At 40.5% G+C, this 18901-nt stretch overlaps 1 pseudogene; it reads left to right on the forward strand.

The window, feature by feature from the left end:
- The first annotated feature begins 2173 nt into the window (after window positions 1-2173).
- LOC127755867 (uncharacterized) lies at window positions 2174-2805 on the forward strand (annotated as a pseudogene).
- The last annotated feature ends 16096 nt before the right edge of the window (window positions 2806-18901 follow it).

Genomic DNA, 18901 nt, shown 5'->3' on the forward strand with positions numbered 1-18901 from the left:
GCCGGGCTGCCTCGTCAACCGTCGCCGCCGCCGAGCTACGCCGGCGCCGCGCACTGGGCTGCGCCTCGCCGCCTCCTACTGTGACGTCGGCACAACACTGTCGTCGCCGATCTGTTTTCCTGTTCGTTCCCTTGTTGAGGTGAATAATAAATCCCCTCTTTTAGCATTCTATGCACTGCAGCAGAGCAATTCTGCAATGCTCTTCTTATTTCTTTTAGAGTTTTAGTGGATCTGCAAGAATGCAATGCCCTTCATCTTTTCTTAGTATAAGTACTATCTTCTTTTTGTTAGATCCCATGGATTATCGAACTGGAAGCTCAAGTGCTAGTGCTAGTGCATCTAGCCATCCTAGTGGTAGTCCGGCTCCTAATTCTGCTACTGATTTATCAAGAGGAACTAGTGGTCCAGCAAGGGCAAGCAACCTCTTGAATGCTTGCCGTGTGATTCCTCCCAATGACAATGAAAACAAGCCATTGTGGAGGTATGTTGAGTTAATGGAGAAAACAGGTAAAGGCCAGGGAGGGAATGTAAGGTTTAGATGCAGGCTTTGTGGTAATATTATGCATGGGAGCTACTCAAGAGTTAAAGCACATCTCTTGAAGGTGGGATCTAATGGTGTAGCTCCCTGTCCAAAGGTAACAATCGATGTTCTTAGTCAACTTCACGATGAAATGGCTAGAGCTGTAGCAGTTGCTGAAAGGAACTTGCCTAAGGACATCCCACTGCCAGCAGAGGGCGCGAGTAGGGGGAAGAGAAGGGCTGTTTCAGCTATTGAGTCTAGCTTCAATTCAGATACTCGTTCCAACCTTGATGCTTTGATTGCGAGAATGTTCTACACAGCAGGTTAGACTAGAGTTTAGTACGTTTTATTAACTCATACATTCTCATATTTGTGTTACAAATGTGACTAATATTTGGACATTTGGTTTGGTCTGTAGGCATTCCTTTCAATGTTGCAAGAAACCCATATTTCAGGAAGGCTTTTATGTTTTCTTGCAACAATGCTCTTGGGGGCTATTCCCCTCCAAGTTACAACAAGCTACGAACTACTCTTCTTGTTCAAGAGAAGACACATGTTGAGCGGTTGTTAAATCCCCTTAAGTCGACATGGCCTGTAAAAGGTGTGAGCATTGTGTCCGATGGGTGGTCTGATGCTCAAAGGCGTCCACTCTTGAATTTTCTAGCAGTGACAGAAGATGGGCCAATGTTTTTAAGAGCAATCAACACTGAAGGAGAAATTAAGAGGAAGGAATATATTGCTGAGAAGATGATTGCAGTCATTGAGGATGTTGGACCAAAGAATGTGGTACAGGTTATCACTGACAATGCAGCTAATTGCAGGGCTGCTGGGTTGATAGTTGAACAGAGGTACAGCCACATTTTTTGGACGCCGTGTGTTGTCCATACCTTGAACCTGGCCTTGAAGAACATATGTGCAGCCAAGAGTTCAAGTGGGGATGCTTATGAAGAATTTCAGTGGATCACTGAGGTAGCAGCAGATGCTTCTTTCATAAAAAACTTCATCATGAACCACTCAATGAGGCTCTCCATGTTCAATGAGTTCAGTAAGCTAAAATTTCTTGCCATTGCTGATACAAGATTTGCTTCTACCATTGTAATGTTAAAGAGGTTCCGTGCTATCAAAGAATCTCTAATCTTGATGGTAGTGAGTGAAAAATGGAATTCTTATAGGGAAGACAATCAAGTTCAAGCACAGCAAGTCAAAGAGAAGGTTCTAAATGACGTGTGGTGGGATAAGGTGCAGTATATCCTAGATTTCACTGATCCTATCTATTCCATGATTCGTGCAGCTGACACCGACAAACCTTGCCTCCATTTGGTTTATGAGATGTGGGATTCAATGATAGATAAGGTGAAAAAAATAGTTTATCGTCATGAAGGGAAAGAACTAGATGAGCATTCCTCCTTTTTCTTTCATGTGCAAGAGATCTTGTACTCTCGATGGGCAAAAAGTAATACCCCCTTGCATTGCTTGGCACACTCACTGAACCCCAAGTAATGTTCTGCTTCTACTTTTAAATGTTTGTTTCCATAATTTGTAGTCGTTGTTAGCCTATTAATTGTTTTTATAAAATGTAGGTACTACTGCGAAAGCTGGTTGGCTGAGGTTCCAACCCGTGAAGCTCCTCACATGGATGCAGAAATTTCAGAAATGAGAAACAAATGCTTCAGAAGGTATTTTGCTGGTGATGAATTAAGGAAGATCAAGCAGCAGTTTGCAGATTTCTCGCTGTTTGGAAATGGGTTTAATTCCTTTGACTCAATCGAGGATAGAGCTCATTTGGATGCAAAGCAATGGTGGGGAATTTATGGTAACTCTGCCCCTGAGTTAAAAAAGTTGGCGCTAAAATTACTTGGACAACCAACATCATCATCTTGTGCTGAAAGAAATTGGAGCACCTATGGTTTGATCCATAATTCAATGAGAAACAAGTTCTGTTCCTTCTCTTACTTAGTAAATTTCTTGTATGTTTGAAATGCATGGAACTGATCAGTGACTACAATTGCTTTATTGTAGGCTAAACCCTGGACGTGCTGAAGATTTGGTGTTTGTGCACCAGAATTTGCGTCTTCTTTCCAGGAAATCTGAAGAGTACTATACTGGTCCATCAAGAATGTGGGATGTTGGAGGAGACAGCTTTGAGATGTTCGAGGGTGGTGCTGATTTTCTTCAAGAAGCTGCTCTTTCACTTGATGAGCCTGACCTTGAGAGGGTGCTAGAAGATCTTGGTGCATTGGATCTGTCTGCTGATGCTGGACCTTCAGCCACTTCAGTTACCATGATTGATACAAGCAGCAATTAAATTGATCTACCTATCTAGTTATTATTGAATTGAACTTAGAGTCCTGAACAAGTCTATCGGTCTATCCTAATTATTCTATTTGTGGATGTGAACTTGTTATTTATAAACTAGTTGTGTGCCCGTGCCCTGTGGGCTGGATGTGAACTTCTATGGTCATTGCGAGTTTGGATGTACCGTTGAACTATTAATTTGTGGTCTATGCACTATTTGTGGTCTAACACTTATTCACAATCTATTTTTGCCCTGTTCAATTTACTACTTTTCTGTATTTTTAATTTTTATATATATATATTAGCGTATCCCCGTATCCTCAATTTTTTGAAAATGTCGTATCCCCGTGTCGCCGTGTCGTGTATCCGTGTCCGTATCCCCGTATCGGGGTAACATAGCCATCCACCCTCGACTTCCAAGGTGTAAATGGCCAATCAGTCCCTCCAACCTATGTAAGGTATCTTTCATTCAGTTTTTTTTTTACCCAAGTAGTTTTTTCATTCCTTCAAAACTACTCCATCCTTCCCAAATTGATCATCATATAACCGCATGGACACGGATTTCATCATAATATAATTAATTCAGCATGGGAGAATGTGTGCATGTTAAAGTATAATTAACATGGTGTTTTAATCGATACATGTATTATGGGAGAATGTGTGCATGGTATCTTGATTGATGTGATTTAAATTATGATTGGTCTTGGTGTATAAACATATATGATGATCAATCTGGGAATGAGAGAATATGTCAGGTTTCTTTTTCTGTTCAATATACTAATCATCAACCCGTGCATAAGAACAAACAACATACTACAATATGACAACTTTGTTAATTCGTAGTATAGGAGTATACATGATTCAATTCTTTATATATAATATTTATATCAAGTTTACATATGTAATCAATCATATGAGTCTAACCATGTATGCTAGATAATACTCCCTCCATTCTAAAATATAAGGCACAACCACCCTAGACCTAAAGACCAAGAAACAATTATTATCACCTCTTTATTTGAATAATCTCAACTAATACAATACATGCACCCAATAGAATTAAGCATCTTGATTTAAAAAATAATAATCTATGAAAGAGAATGTGCTATTAATTGTTATGCATGCATGCACGCTTTATATTATGAAATACCTTTAAAAAGTAGTTGCACCCTATATTTTGGAACGGAGGGAGTATATTCTTAGAATAGCTCTTGTGATGAATTTGATTTTATCTCAATATGCATACTAGTTAATTAAAATATTTTATTTTTGTTGGTCATGTCATGGACTCTATTATCCTGAATCAAACTCACCATAATAATTACCGATAACCATACAATGCACTAGTTAAAAGATATACCCTATCTGTTGGGTATACCTATTACATATCTAGACAGGATTATTGTTATTAAAAGGAATTTTGTTTCTCTCTATTAATGTGCGATGTCTAGGAATCTTTTATTTGTGTGGGATTTTCTAGTGCTTTTAATCATATAAAATTAATGCGTGAGCTTCTAGGAGAGCCTCTAGTTACTATAAAGAAATATATATGCCTTACTAACTAGAGTAGTGCATTTAGCTTGCGGTATATATGTATTCATCCAATAGTTTTTATTTGCGGTGATAATTTTAGAGGAAGCTTTGTCGTTGCTGAAACAAATTGAACATTATATTATGACTACTAGCTAGGGTGTAATGGTGGTATGACACATAGAACATAGTTCACGTGTCACATCGATACGTTTCACTATACTAGAATCGTAGATCGATGAGACTAGTAGATAATGGTCGGAGACAGGTAACTTGGTGAGCCGTATTATGTCTATGATAGTACAATCATCGAAGATATAAATTATCATATAAACTCTGTGTAGTGGGAAATTGAATGTTTTCCCTCAACACTCACTACTAAAGAATAGATTTTTGCGTGCGGATATTTCAACCGTCTGTAAGTAAGTGTCTGCAAAAATCACTATTTTTGCGTGCGGGTGACGCACCCGCACACGAAAATCGATTTTCACCTGCGGGGTGGTTATGTCGCCCGCACACAAAAATGAAAAACCGAAAAAAATAAAATCCAAAAAAACAAAACCCTAAGTTGTCGCCGTCGCCAGTGCCGTAGCCGGATCCGTAGCCACCCTACCGTCCGCCCACTGCCACCATCGCCTGATCCGGGGGGGGGGGGGGCAACTGCCTCCGCCGGTCACCCACCGCTCCCGGTCGCCCGCCGCTGCCGAGCTCGCCGCCACGCGCACGCCGCTCCCGGTCGCCGAGCCCGCCGCTCCCACCTGCCGCCGCTGCGAGCCCACCGCTCCCGCCAGCCGCTGAGAGCCCGCCGCTCCTGGTTGCCCGCCGCCGCCGAGCCCGCCACCGGAGGAGAAGGAGAAGGAAGCGGCACCGGAGGAGGAGGAGAAGGTGAGAGAGAGAGAGGAAAGTGAGGAGAAGAGAAGGGGGAGAGAGAGGAGAGAAGGGGGCCAGGGGGAGAGAGAAGAAAATTTAAAATTTTTTGAATAGGATGAGAGGGAACGAGTATTTTCATGTGCGGGTAGATTAGGAGGCCTGTTAAGTGACCCGCACATAAAAATTGATTTTCCTGTGCAGGCGACGGCCCGGCTCTGGTCCCCCTATTTTTTCGTGCGGTTTCACTTACGATCCGCTAGTAAACAAAACGGTTCGACGTCCAGGAAAATATTTTATGTAGTAGTGACTATAGATGGCCTGCTTTTAGCACTACTATTTGTCACTTTATTTTGCTCCACCATTTTTCATATGTAATGGCTAATATAGTAACACTAACTAGTAAGATATTTTTGTGCCTCGCCATTTCGTTAACATCAGGTATGTTTGATTACTTACGATATGCAATTTATTTGCCTCATATAGCGCAAAGTAAGAAGCAGATTGATTATATATCGATCTTACCTCTATGCATGAATAATGTTCAGATGCAAGTAATTTTTGTTCCTCCTTATTACTCCTGTACTCTTAAATTAATATTGGAATGAACAGGTCCCATTTCTTTATAATGTAGGGTTTTGTGCCTATAATCTGATCCAATATTTTGTTTTATTTTATTGTGTGCAGAGAAGCTAGGAATGTGCACGCAAGACATGGTGAGCATCAACATTTGACCAATATTGACGAGCATTACAGGAGACATTGGAGGGATCTTCATGATAACCAGGACCTCCCATATTTAGTCCCTCCAACCTTTTATTTTGATAATGGATATCCATCCAACCTCTACTTCCAAGATGTGTATGGCCGATCAGCCCCTCCAACCTTTGTCAGGTATGTTTCGTTCATTTTTTTTTTTGCCAATGTATTTTTTCGGTTCCTTCAAAACTACATCAGGTTTTGTTTTCCTCTTTAATATACTAGCCATCAATCTGTGTGCATAAGAATGGACAAGTAATTTGTTAATTTGTAGTGTATGAGTATACATTATTCAATTCTTTATCTGTGACATTAGTATAAAGTTCACATTTTTAATCAATAATATATTATTCTAACCTCTTGTGTTAGATAATATGAACATATATATAGACCTTCTTAAAATAACTCTTGCAATCAATTCAGTTTCTATCTCAGAATATATGTGCAACAGCTGGTTTGAACATTTTCTTTTTGTTGGTCATGTCATGGACTCTATAATTCTGAATCAAACTCAACGTAATAATGATTGACAACCATACAATAATATACTAGTTAAAAGATATACACTATTCTTTGGGCACACCAATTATACATAGACTTTTTAGATAATGGAATAGAGCATCCCGACCTTTGCTCAAAGAGCTACAACCAATTATTACAATCTCACACTCAAAATGAGTGAAGTTCAAAGAAACTTAAAGGATGAAACCAACCATCAAGAAGAAACAACCTAAAGACTGCCAACCCAAGATAAAGAGTACACAATTATTGAATTCTGTTTGTGAACCTCCATCCAAAATTGACAAAAAGTTGCATAACCGTTGTCTCAAGAATACGGCATGCAGCCTTTAAAAGCTCACTATCTTCCTCACACTTTTGTAGTTGTGCCCAAGACCGGAGCCAATGTGTTGCCCTGAAAACTACCTGCATATATGAAATAGATGGTGACTTGTCAAAAATGACATAATTCCTACTCAACCATAGAGCCCAACATATAGCAGATGCTCCTATGAGAATAAGTTTTCTTCTTTTTTTGTCCACCCCTAGAAGCCAATTATCAAAAATATGAGATATACCTTGAGGAAGGTAAAGACAAAAAGAAAACTGAACTGCTCTCCATAAAAACTTTGCATAATGACACTCCACAAAAAGATGTTGAATAGTTTCATTTTTCATACAGAAACAACATCTCAAGCTACCATTCCAATTCCTTCTTGCCAAATTATCTTTAGTTAATACAACCCCTTTAAGCAAGTACCACATGAAGATCTTGATCTTAAGAGGCATCCTAAGTTTCCAAATAATCTTGTTTCCCTCAATATAATTATTGTTTATTAAGGCTAAATACATTGTCCGAATAGTAAATTGCCCATTTTGATGATAATTCCATCTAAAACAATCATTCAGTTGACTCAACTGAATATGCACAATAGAAGCACACAAGTTATGCCAATGTGCTAAATTCTGCCCAACCAAAGCTCTCCTAAAAGAAACATTCAGCAGAACAGATCTCATAACATTAGCAATTGAAGAATTCTTCCTTCGAACAATGGCATATAGAGACGGATACTTATCTTTAAAAGCAACGTTACCTATCCATTTATCTTCCCAAAATCTAGTTTGTTCCCCATTATTCACAATCCAGGAACCCATATTCAAGAAAGTATTTTTAACTTTCATGAGACCTAACCAGAAATGAGAATCCCCTAGTTTCCTATCAACTTGAGTTATAGAATGGTTAGAGAGATACTTCCTTTTCAATAAGTCCTGCCAAACCCCTTGCTCATTTATTAACTTGTACAACCATTTACTCAAAAGACATTTATTTTGGATCTCTAAATTATGAACACCTAAACCCCCTTGGTCTTTGGGTTGACAAATTATATCCCATCTTGTCAGTCTATATTTTTTTCTTATGATCATCACCTTGCCAAAAGAAATGTGATCTATAATAATCAATTTTTTGAAGAACTCTCTTTGGAATCTCAAAAAAAGATATCATAAACATAGCCAAACTTGATAGAACAGAATTAATCAAAACCAATCTTCCCCCCCCCCACAGACATATGTTTACCTTTCCAACTACTAAGTTTCTTCTCAATTCTTTGTTCGATAATCTTCCAATCTTTATTGCCAAGCTTTCTAAAATGCATTGGAATACCGAGATACTTAACAGGAAAAGAACCTAGCTTGCAGCCAAAGATATTAGAATATTGATCATTATATTCCTTTGCTTGACCAAAACAAAATAATTCACTTTTGTGAAAATTTATTTTCAAGCCAGATAACTTTTCAAACACTCTTAAAATCAATTTCAAATTCTTGGTTTCTTGTAAATCATGCTCCAAAAATATGATGGTATCATCAGCATATTGCAAAATAGATAAACCATCATCCATTAAATGAGGTATTACCCCACTTAACAGACCAGCATCTTTAGCCCTCTTAATTAGTAAAGCTAGCATATCAGCCACGATATTAAAAAGAATCGGAGACAGAGGATCTCCTTGCCTAAGCCCTTTATAGGTTTGGAAGTTATTTCCAACTTGATCATTTACTTTAATACCAACATGACCACCTTGAATGAAAGAAGCTATCCATTGACACCATTTAGGTGAAAAGCCTTTCATTCTCAATGTCTGTTGAACAAAAGACCATTTAACCTTGTCGTACGCTTTCTCAAAATCAATCTTAAAGATTACACCACTTTTATTTTTACGATGCAATTCATGTATAGTCTCATGAAGAATAACAACCCCTTCCATAATATTTCTCCCAGGGATAAAAGCAGTTTGAGTAGGGCTAATTACCTTTTGAGCCACTCCAATAATTCTATTAGTAGCAACTTTGGTAAAAATTTTAAAGCTAACATTAAGTAAGCAGATAGGCCTATATTGCTGGATTTTCATGGCCTCCATACACTTAGGCAAAAGAATGATAGTACCAAAATTAAGAGAGAATAGAGGCAAAGTACCATTATGAAACTCTTTAAAAAGATCAAACAAATCAGATTTAATAACATTCCAAAAAACTTGGTAAAACTCAGCTGGAAATCCATCAGGACCCGGAGCCTTGTTATGTTCTATTTGGAAAATTGCCTTTTTAATTTCATCCTCAGTAAATTCTTGTGTTAAAGCTTCATTCTCCAATTGAGATACTTGAGGAATGTCATCAATTTTATTTTCATCAAGTTGTAAACCGGAATCATCGGGAGGACCAAATAAACCTTTATAAAAGGTAGTAATATGCGATTTAAGGTTCGCATCACCATTTATTACTTGGTCACCGTCTTGCAATTGAAAAATTCTTGTTTTTCTATGCTTACCATTCGCAACCAAATGAAAATACTTAGTATTAGAGTCTCCCTCCAAGATATCTTTAGACTTAGCCCTCTGGTACCACTTAATTTCCTCTTCTCTCAAAAGCAAAGATAATCTATTTCTATAAAACCATCTAATATCAATTTCCTCCTGAGTTAATAGAGTGGATTCAGCTTTTTTATCAAGCAAGTCCAATTTATCTAATAACTCTTTTTTATCTTTTTTGTAAATCCCACTTGTATGTTTAGCCCATCCCCTCAAATGTTGTCTTAGACGACGAATTTTTGCCTGCCAACGCTCCATCGGAGTATTACCTTCAACTACACTAGACCATATCTCCTTTACCATATCAACAAAGCCATCCTGTAATAGCCAACCTAGCTCAAATTTAAAGCTTTGTTGAGCATTATTCGGAGATGACGAATTTGTATTTAGGAGTAAAGGAGTATGATCCGAAATATCTCTATTAAGAGCAAACACCGAGGAAAGTGGAAATTTATGTTCCCACTCCGTCAACATTAACACCCTATCAATTTTCTCATAAGTTGGATTTGAAAGATTATTTGCCCAAGTAAAATTCCTACCAGACATTACTAACTCTCTAAGACTCAAACCATCAATAATAGCATTAAAAAGGAAGGGCCATCTATCATCATAATTATCATTAATTTTTCATCAGGACTACGAAGAATATTAAAATCACCACCAATTAGAATTGGTAAGGTTTCATGACTGCACACATTGACTAATTCAGCAAGGAACTGATCCTTATACTCATTTTGAGCCGGTCCATAAACCAAAACCAAAGCCCATTTAAATCTATCAACTTTATTACATATATGAAACTTGATATAAAAATCACCTTCATCAATTAAACCAATATCAACATTTAATAAATTTACACCTAAAAGTAATCCACCAGACCTCCCTCTAGGAGGTTTGCAATGCCATAAAAACTCTTTACCAGCACAAAGGTTTTTAAGTGCAGCAGGAGTAAAATCTTTCTTAACTGTCTCAGATAACGCAATAAAATCAAGTTGATGTTCTTTTGTAAGATCAGAAATAAATTTATGTTTTTTTGGGTCCTTAAACCCATCACAATTCCAGAAAACACCTTTCATTATCTCCGAAAAAAACTGAGCATTGCATTATGATTATGATTTTGTTTTTTTTCTCTATTAAGGTGCGAATTTCTAGAGATCTTTTACTTATGTGGGAATTTGTGCCCAACTACCTTAAATCCTATGGACTGAAACATGCAAAAAAAAAAAAAAAACCTTGTAGGAATGACTGTTTGGATGTAACGCATGAAAAACACATAAATAATAGGAGAGAGATAAACACAAAGGATATTTTTTTCAAGAAGTTGGACCTCATGAAAAAATTCCTCAGAAAATCCATGTTTTGTGTTTTAATTTTGTGTATATATATGTATCAAATACTTTTGTGTTTTAATTTAAAAATGCGCACTGTATAAGTATCTAGGCATGCATTGGCATTGCATATACGGCAAAGGATTATGGTAAACCTGATAGCATGCATGTTTTGTTTTTTTTGACAGTGCAGTGCTGATCTGGGTGGATTTCCTTGGCAGGGTGATTACTTGGATGCTGCAGCAACTCTTGGATGACATCAAGGAAGGGATTGTGGTCGTATGGATGATTTTCTCCAAAGTTCTGGAATTCAAAATAATGGGTGCGTGCTTGCTTTGCCTCCTGACATTCTCAGTGAATGGTGGCGATGGAGTCCAGCTTGCCGCGATGCTCAATCGTCCTGCGATGAAGTGGATGCTGCGATTATACGCTGGAAGAGTCGTTGCTGAGGTTTTGGTGCTTACCAGCTGCTGGATCAAGACGAAGAAGAAGAAGAGATCGCGTGCAAGCTCGTCGCGTCCTTTCGAGCTATCCCCAAAAGTCTATGTGTTCTGTGCGGGCTCCTCCTCCTCGTCGTCGTCCTTTGGTGCTGGAGGGAGCAACAGTAGTGCTCTGACATTCATCGTCGATTCTGGAGCTTCTTACCATGCCACGGGTTGCAGGGAGATATTCTTGGATGACTTCCAGGACGAGGCACTTGATGAGATCGGGAACACCATCAAGGCGGCGAACGGGTACGCAATGTCGATACGAGGACGTGGATCCATCAGCCTTCCTGGGATCACGCTTCCCAGCGTCCTCTACGTGCCAGAACTCCGCGTGAACGTGGTCTCAGCGTCCCAGCTCACACAGATGGATTACTATGTCAGGTTTGACAGGAACGGATGCCTAGTAAGGGAGGTCTGCACGGAAGCAGTGGTTGGCCGGGGTCGGCTGACTTATACTGACATGTTATATCAGATGGAGGCTCTGGAAGTTCCGCTTGATCGTAGCCGCTGCAAATTCTGCGAACTCATCTGCCAAATGGATTAGGCTCTGCTTAGTTCCTCCAAAATGGTAACTTATTTTCTGTTTAATACTACTTTTTATCATTTTGGATCTAAACATTAGTAGCAAGAGGTAGCAAGTTGTCATTTGCTATTTGCCAGTCCTGAGTAGCAAAATTGGCTAAAAAGTGCGTCAGTCCCTGTGCGGATGGTTGCATGAGAGAGAGAGAGTAGTAATGAGGTGCAAATGGTAAAACTTTTAGATGCATCTAAACACCAACTAGTACTTTTGCAATGCCAAATTTTTTGCCACCAAAAATTTTGCCATTTGTCATTTGCCATTCCAAATGCATCTAAATAGGCCCTTAATACATACATACATACATACACACACACATATATATATATATAGACACACACACATATATGGAGGTTTTGGAGAAAAGTTAAGATGAGACCTCTCATAAAAATTTTCCTTGGACTTCATCTTCATCTCATTTAATTCGATCCTATGATTCTCAAGCAGCCTATCCAAACAGTTGTTTCTACCATTTCTCTACGTTTGTTTGCATGCATTCGTACCAAATTAAATTGTATGTTTTTTCCGATCCATATGTATGATGTGTTTCTATCATTTATATGTTCAAAAGCAGCGCGTACGGAGATTCTGAATAACTCTGGCTCTTACTTCCATGGTTTCATCAAGAGTTTGTTTGGTCTTCTACGTTTTTCTGTGCATTAGTGCAGTGAAGCTTCAAATATTAGAATTGAGCAAATGCAACTGATGTTTCACGAGTAGTCGATTGGAGGAGAAGATTTGTCTCTTTTTTACACATGCTTCCTGAAAACACTAAGCTGTGTATTTTTTAGAAATTTTTGTATAAAAGTTGTTTAAGAAATCATATTAATTCATTTTTCAAGGTTAAAATAATTAATATCTAATTAATCAGGTACTAATGACTTACCTTGTTTTATGTATCTTCTTTTAATCTTTTTATTTCCTCTTCTCTCAAACACATCCTAAAACGAATGTGCTAACATCCGCACTCACTACAAGGTTGAAAAAGCTTGGCACACGAAAAATGGAGCAGAAATCGCTCGAGGATTTCCCGACTACTGCGTTGTGTAAAAACTTTCATTTACTCCTAATAAATAGAATGGTGTTATTCTTTTACGTGTTCGTAAAAATGACTACTTCACCCGGAAAGACTAAATTCCAACTGTGTGTTTCAAAGCTATCGCAAATACATTATGGAAGTGGTACTTCTTATGTGCTCTAGCAGATACACCAGGTGTGGACCCACGGGAGGGTTCCCAGGTAGGCACCGGCGTAACCAAAACTTTCGGTATGCGCTAGCAGGCCTAAACTTCAGGTTGGTGCCCGTTGCCTCACTGTCTTGACTAGTCCATGAGCCCAATAAACAAGAGGTCCACTCCCGCTCGCCCACAGCCCAACTCCTAATATCATCTCCAACACTCTTGCTATCTCACCCTCCAAACCAAAATTTGACAAGTTTGGTTCAAAATTATACTCCAACAGACTTGCTATCTGGATGGCCAAGCCATCGGTAGGCCAAACCGGCTGTCTGGCTAGCCAAAGCTAGCTTGCCATCTGTGGGACCCAACTCTGCTTCCCCTCTCTCTCCGCACGCTCTCCATTCGAGGCGCGCAGCAGCATCCCGGTGTAGTCGTCGTCCCGTCGCTCAGTGCCGACGTCGTCATCGTCCTGGCACCCAGTGCCGATGTTGTTGTCTTCCCGGCGCCGCCGTCGTCGTCATCGTCCTCACGGTGCCGCCATCGTCATCCTCACAGCGCCGAGGATGGCCACATTCCGCCCAGTGGCCGCCGCGGAGGCGGAGGAGTAGTCGCGGCGGTGGCTGCGGCGGAACGCCTGCGACGCAGATCTCAGCAGCGACGGCCTCATCTCGGTGTTGGATTCGGACTCACCTCCCTCTCTCTCTCTGCTACCATCATCGCCGAGGTCCAACGCCTGCGCTGATTTGCCACGTCCACGTCTGCCGCCTCCCCGCATCGCCGTCCCGACGTTGCTCCACTCCCCAGCAACGCCTTCGCTACCTCCGCCATCACCGGATTCGGGGTGGGGGGGCACGACCTCCGCCGCCTCCGCGTGGCCTCTGACCCCGCGCGTATTTGGCCGGTTGTGTGGCCTCCGCCTCCGCTCCATGGGCCATCATTGAGGTAGCCGTTGCAAGCCGCCGCTGCCATCGCCAATCACCGCGCGGTCGCCGTCGCACACTTGCACGGGCCAACGGAAGAGGAAGAGGAAGAGGGAGAGAAGAGGAAGAGGGAGAGAAAGAGGAGGAAGAAGGGGTAGTAGAGGCTGATGTGTAGATCCCAATGTCATAGGCTCATAATGGAGAGTGTAGATGGAGAGACTGTTAGAGTGAGGTATGAGTTTGGCTTGCTAAATCAATTGGAGAGCTGGCTATATGGGTATTTAAAGAGTCCGATTTGAAGAGGCTGTTGGAGATGCTCTAACTCGTATTGGCGGCGGCCTTGCGGCACTCAGTGATTCGGAGAACAGGTTGCTTTCTTCTCATCGATTCCATCTCAAAATGCGGGACGCCGGCACCAGAAAATGAAGAGCATACAGTTGCAATTGGATCGAGATACTAGTAGCTGAACTGGACGCACAAGGGACTTTTTCCCCATGATTTAATGTAAGTAGTGCTCAAATCATCTTCAACCGTATTGTCTAGTAAGTCATTCTAACATTGCTCACATTCATCTGGATATTAATGAATCTAGAAATATAATATATCTAGATTTATTAACATCTAGATAAATATTAGCAATGCTAGAATGACTTATATTATGAAATAAGTTTTATAAGCTGCATGCCAACGTACCTACGACTCACAGCCATCAAGCCGCCCAAGAAGCTCTTGTTGGACACTGACAAATTAAGAGAGGAGAAAGTTTCTGTGTACAGGAGACAGAATTAACTGGATGAAAAATGCAAGGTGAATTGGAGGCAGTGATGAACCCATAATAAAAATTACCAGGGTCCAATACATACTAATTACTAAATTATTTACTGATTTAATAGTTACATAACATAATTTAGTTAGAATTGAATAATCTATCCGATCCTATGACCTCTTGAAGCTCAACATAGGCACGCCCCTGATTGGAGGCGTGTATGCTCCCCAACAAAAACAGGAGAGCTGGGGTTCCATGTCTTGAAAAATTCGCCATGCACTATGTCTCAATGAATGGTTATGGTACGAATAAAACAGCCTCAACAAAGCCCTGGGTAGGCACGTCGTGCCCTTGCGACGTTTGACCCTGTTCTAAACAGCTATTGACCTTAGCTACTTCTCATTTTTTATTAGCACGTTTTTAAACTGTTAAACTTTATATATAGTAGGTTTTTAAAAAATCAAATAAATTTATTTTTTAAATTTGTAATAGTTAAATACTCAATTAATTACTCTCTCTGTTCAAAATAAGCATGCTCTTCAAGTTTAAACTTATTTTAGAATAAAAAAATAAATGCTAATCATGTTTCCATTTTGCGTGCACCAACTCAACGAAAATTTATGACCGAAAAGCCTGGAAGGCCGAAACAGATAGATGCCTCTTCGCGTCTAACCTGAAAGGCCTGAAAGACCGAAATAACTCAAATACAGTGCGTCTAACTCTCTTCCGGCACTTCAAAAGGAAGAACAGATCAGTTTTCGATGCACTCACATATCACAGATGGGAGATGGACGACATCTGGCATAACATAACTGTGAGTCTTCTATCGGAATATTTTTGCCGTTTGGGAGATGCCTCTATGGGAAGTTGGGAACCAATCCAGCTTTCAGATGCACAAGAGAACTCCATGGTGCAATTTGAAAGAAAGCCATGGCAACAACACCCAAAGTAGTCGGCTAAGTCTGCATATATGGCGCAATTTGCAAGAACGACAGGCTCAATGGCGGCAAAACTAATCTGCAAGACTTGGGCGCTGTCCAAGATTAAATTTTTCGCCTCGCTGTTTTCACAGAGTAAATTCCCTGTGTACCCCTCAAAAGTTACCCAATCTCTTGCATGCTCCCGAAACTTAATTGATCTCTTCCATACCCCTGAATTTGTGCTTGCATGTTTTAGCTTGTTAGTATTTTCAAAAAATACAGAAATACCCATGCCAACCGTAGGTAATACAGACTGGCACCTCCAATCCCCAAACCATACTCTTCCACCGCCCCACGCGCGCGGCGCTGCGTGTTGCTACCGTCGCCGCCCGTGCCCCCCTATTTGCCGGCTCCTGCATCCCGCCGTCGGCGGCAACCCCGCATCCGCCGCGGCCTCGGCTCCGCGTCTGGTCGACGGCGGCAGCGGAGCCCCGCATCCGGTCGATGGCGGCAGCGGCGGCAGCTCCCGCATCCCGCCGTCGGTGGTAGCCCCGCATCCCCCCGTGGCCTCGGCTCTGCATCCTGTCGGCGGCGGCGGCGGCCCTTCTCGGCTGCGGCTCCTCTTCTCATCGTGGGCTCATTGCTGCAGTTCCGCATCTGGCCGGCAACTACAGCTCTCGTCGCGGAGGTTGCTTGGCATCCCGACGGCTCTCGTCGCGGAGGTGGCATTATGCTCATGATGTAAAATGAATGCTCGTGGCATTATGTCCATGAGCATATTTGTGTGCTGATGGTTTATGGATGCTCCAGATGTGTTTTCATTTTCTTTCCTATCAATTGGTGTTACTGATGCTCCTTATGAATTGCAATGGTATTTCGCAAATAACCAAAAAATCCATTGTCATATTACATTTTTTATAAAATATTGAATGCTATATCAAAAGATAAACTCATTTAATTTGTTTGAAATTTATGTTCAAAATTTTATGCACTAATTATTTAGTCTCAAGAAATGCATGCCATGCAGTCACGAATATTTCAATCTTTTGTCTAGCTGGCTGCCATATGTGCTCAGTTTGTAGCTCCTCCAATCTCAAGGGTATTATGGACATTTTCAACCAAACTAACAAGTGACTTGACTTAAATCTAACGGTATGGGTATGTAACGGATCCAATCGAAAATTCGGGGGTATGAAAGGAATCAAGTAAGTTTCGAGGGCATGCAAGGGATTGGGTAATTTTTGAGGGGTACACAGGGAATTTACTCTTTCACATAATAGGCTCCGGACTACGGACAGGTTACAGATGATCAAAGAATGGCCCAATAACTATTTCTGTCCACTCTGCTACCGGAATCTGGAAACTCTATGTCATCCCTTCTCGAATGTCCTTTCACCAAAGAGAAGAGATGGATAAAGATCAGCGCGCAACAGCATAGATAAAGAGTCTGTTTGGTAGAGATCCAACTCCTAAATTTAGATCCAAGAGTTGAGTCTGGAGTGGAGTTGTGGAGCTGCCTAGACCTAACTTCACCTCTCTAGTTCATTTTGTGAGAACGCTTCACTTAGCTCCACTCCCATTTTAAGTGGAGCTGAAACTGTTTAGCTGGTCTCTAACTCCAGTCTTTAGGAGAGGTGGAGCTAGAGCTGGAGCCCAGCCTTTATGAGAGGTGGGGCTGGAGCTATGTCAAACAGACCTAAAGATAGAAACTCAAGCTGAAAGACAGCGAAATCCATTGATGGCACGGTATAAGAGCATGTCCAATGGTAAAGATAAGTGTGATATCTTAAATAGTATAAAACTATTTAGAAACAGTGTCTTTACAATAGTTAAGATAACAAAAGCTATAATCATTAACTCAAAAATATTCCTCTTATCACATACTATTTTTTCACCTTCATGTAACCATGTTTTTCACCTACCAGCAGCATACCATAGAATGTTCTTTCTCCTCTGCTTCTGGGGGCAGTGGAACCATAGGCATGAGGTTGTTTTTAGGAATGAAGCACCGAGGTTACAACGCCTGTTGCGACGATGCACAGATGACGCTACTCTGTAGGCAAAGCGGTTAAAGACTGCAGACCACCATGTAATCCTAGCTTGGAAACAAGTCTTCTCTCATCCCCTAGTCTGAAAATATATACTTGAGATAGAAACTCTATGTAACCCTCACCCTTGTCAATGTCGGGTCCCAAAACTAATGATTCGGTAACCGACATATTAAAACTGTATCAAGCCCTGGAGTAGTAGATTGATACAGGTTCAACAACCTGGATCTTCATTGCATACATTTGAACAAGGCTCCAAAGGAGATTTCTTTATAGAAAATAATAGGACATTTATGGCTAACTATTACAGCAGAAGCTATAGAATGAAACAACTCTAATGTTTTGCTATGAAGTTAAACCATCTAACTATACTAGACTTGAGAACTAAGTTTAAAGGGAACTAACTTATGTGATTGAACTCCCGGCTTCGATAAGAACTCCAAAATGACTCTGAAAAAGGGGTTGAAGCAAGGGTGAGTACAACGTACTCAGCAAGCTATTATATTCAATATGAATATATGAAATAGCAGTATTTGAGTAGGGCTAGATTTACTTGCAAAAACAGAGAATGTGGAAGAAGAAAGCCTGTAATGATTTTAATGCAACAGTATTTAATAAAGTTTGGAATTAAGTTTCTAACCAAATACCATATGAGTCCCAATGCTCGAATCCGTGAGCATGGCTATTTGAATAGATTCATTTTCACTTTACTGCAGTAAATGTACGCTTTACCCACAGCCCACGACTTGCCGATAATTATCAGCTTTAGTCATGGCCCAGCATTAGATTACTAACAATTGTGGCACCTGTTCCATGAACTCTAGTCCCCATACGCTCTGAATGTAACGTTATCAGCAGCGAGAGGCCGGAGTTCTGGTGTTCCTGGGGTATTTAGAGAGGACTGATTGTATGACACCATGTCATCGCAATCAGGGTTTACAAACAAGTCATATATGACATTATAATTAATCTCACACAAATATTTACCTGCGCCTCGGTAAATATCACAATATTGCCATGCTCGGCATAAGTTTTCCTCCTGCGCGAGGACTTAAAAAGAACCATTGTACATAGGTACCACATTGTTAAATAACATAATAACTAGGTCTGTCCCCATGCTAGAACTGTGGTCGCACTCATTTGTTCTTCACATGTACTTGGCAATCTTATGTCGGTTGGAACAATACTAGCCACCCAGAAATCAACCATTTCTACCGTACTGTTCCAATCTAAGTTCATTAGATTTTATGTAGTCTAACTAGGTATGGCTAAGCAAAAGCTAGCATATATCTGGTTTGCTATATGTTCAGGTTATGCATTTAAAATCATGTATGACTAAT

The sequence above is a fragment of the Oryza glaberrima genome, chromosome 11 (genome assembly GCF_000147395.1).
Source record: "Oryza glaberrima chromosome 11, OglaRS2, whole genome shotgun sequence".
Lineage (NCBI taxonomy): Eukaryota > Viridiplantae > Streptophyta > Magnoliopsida > Poales > Poaceae > Oryza > Oryza glaberrima.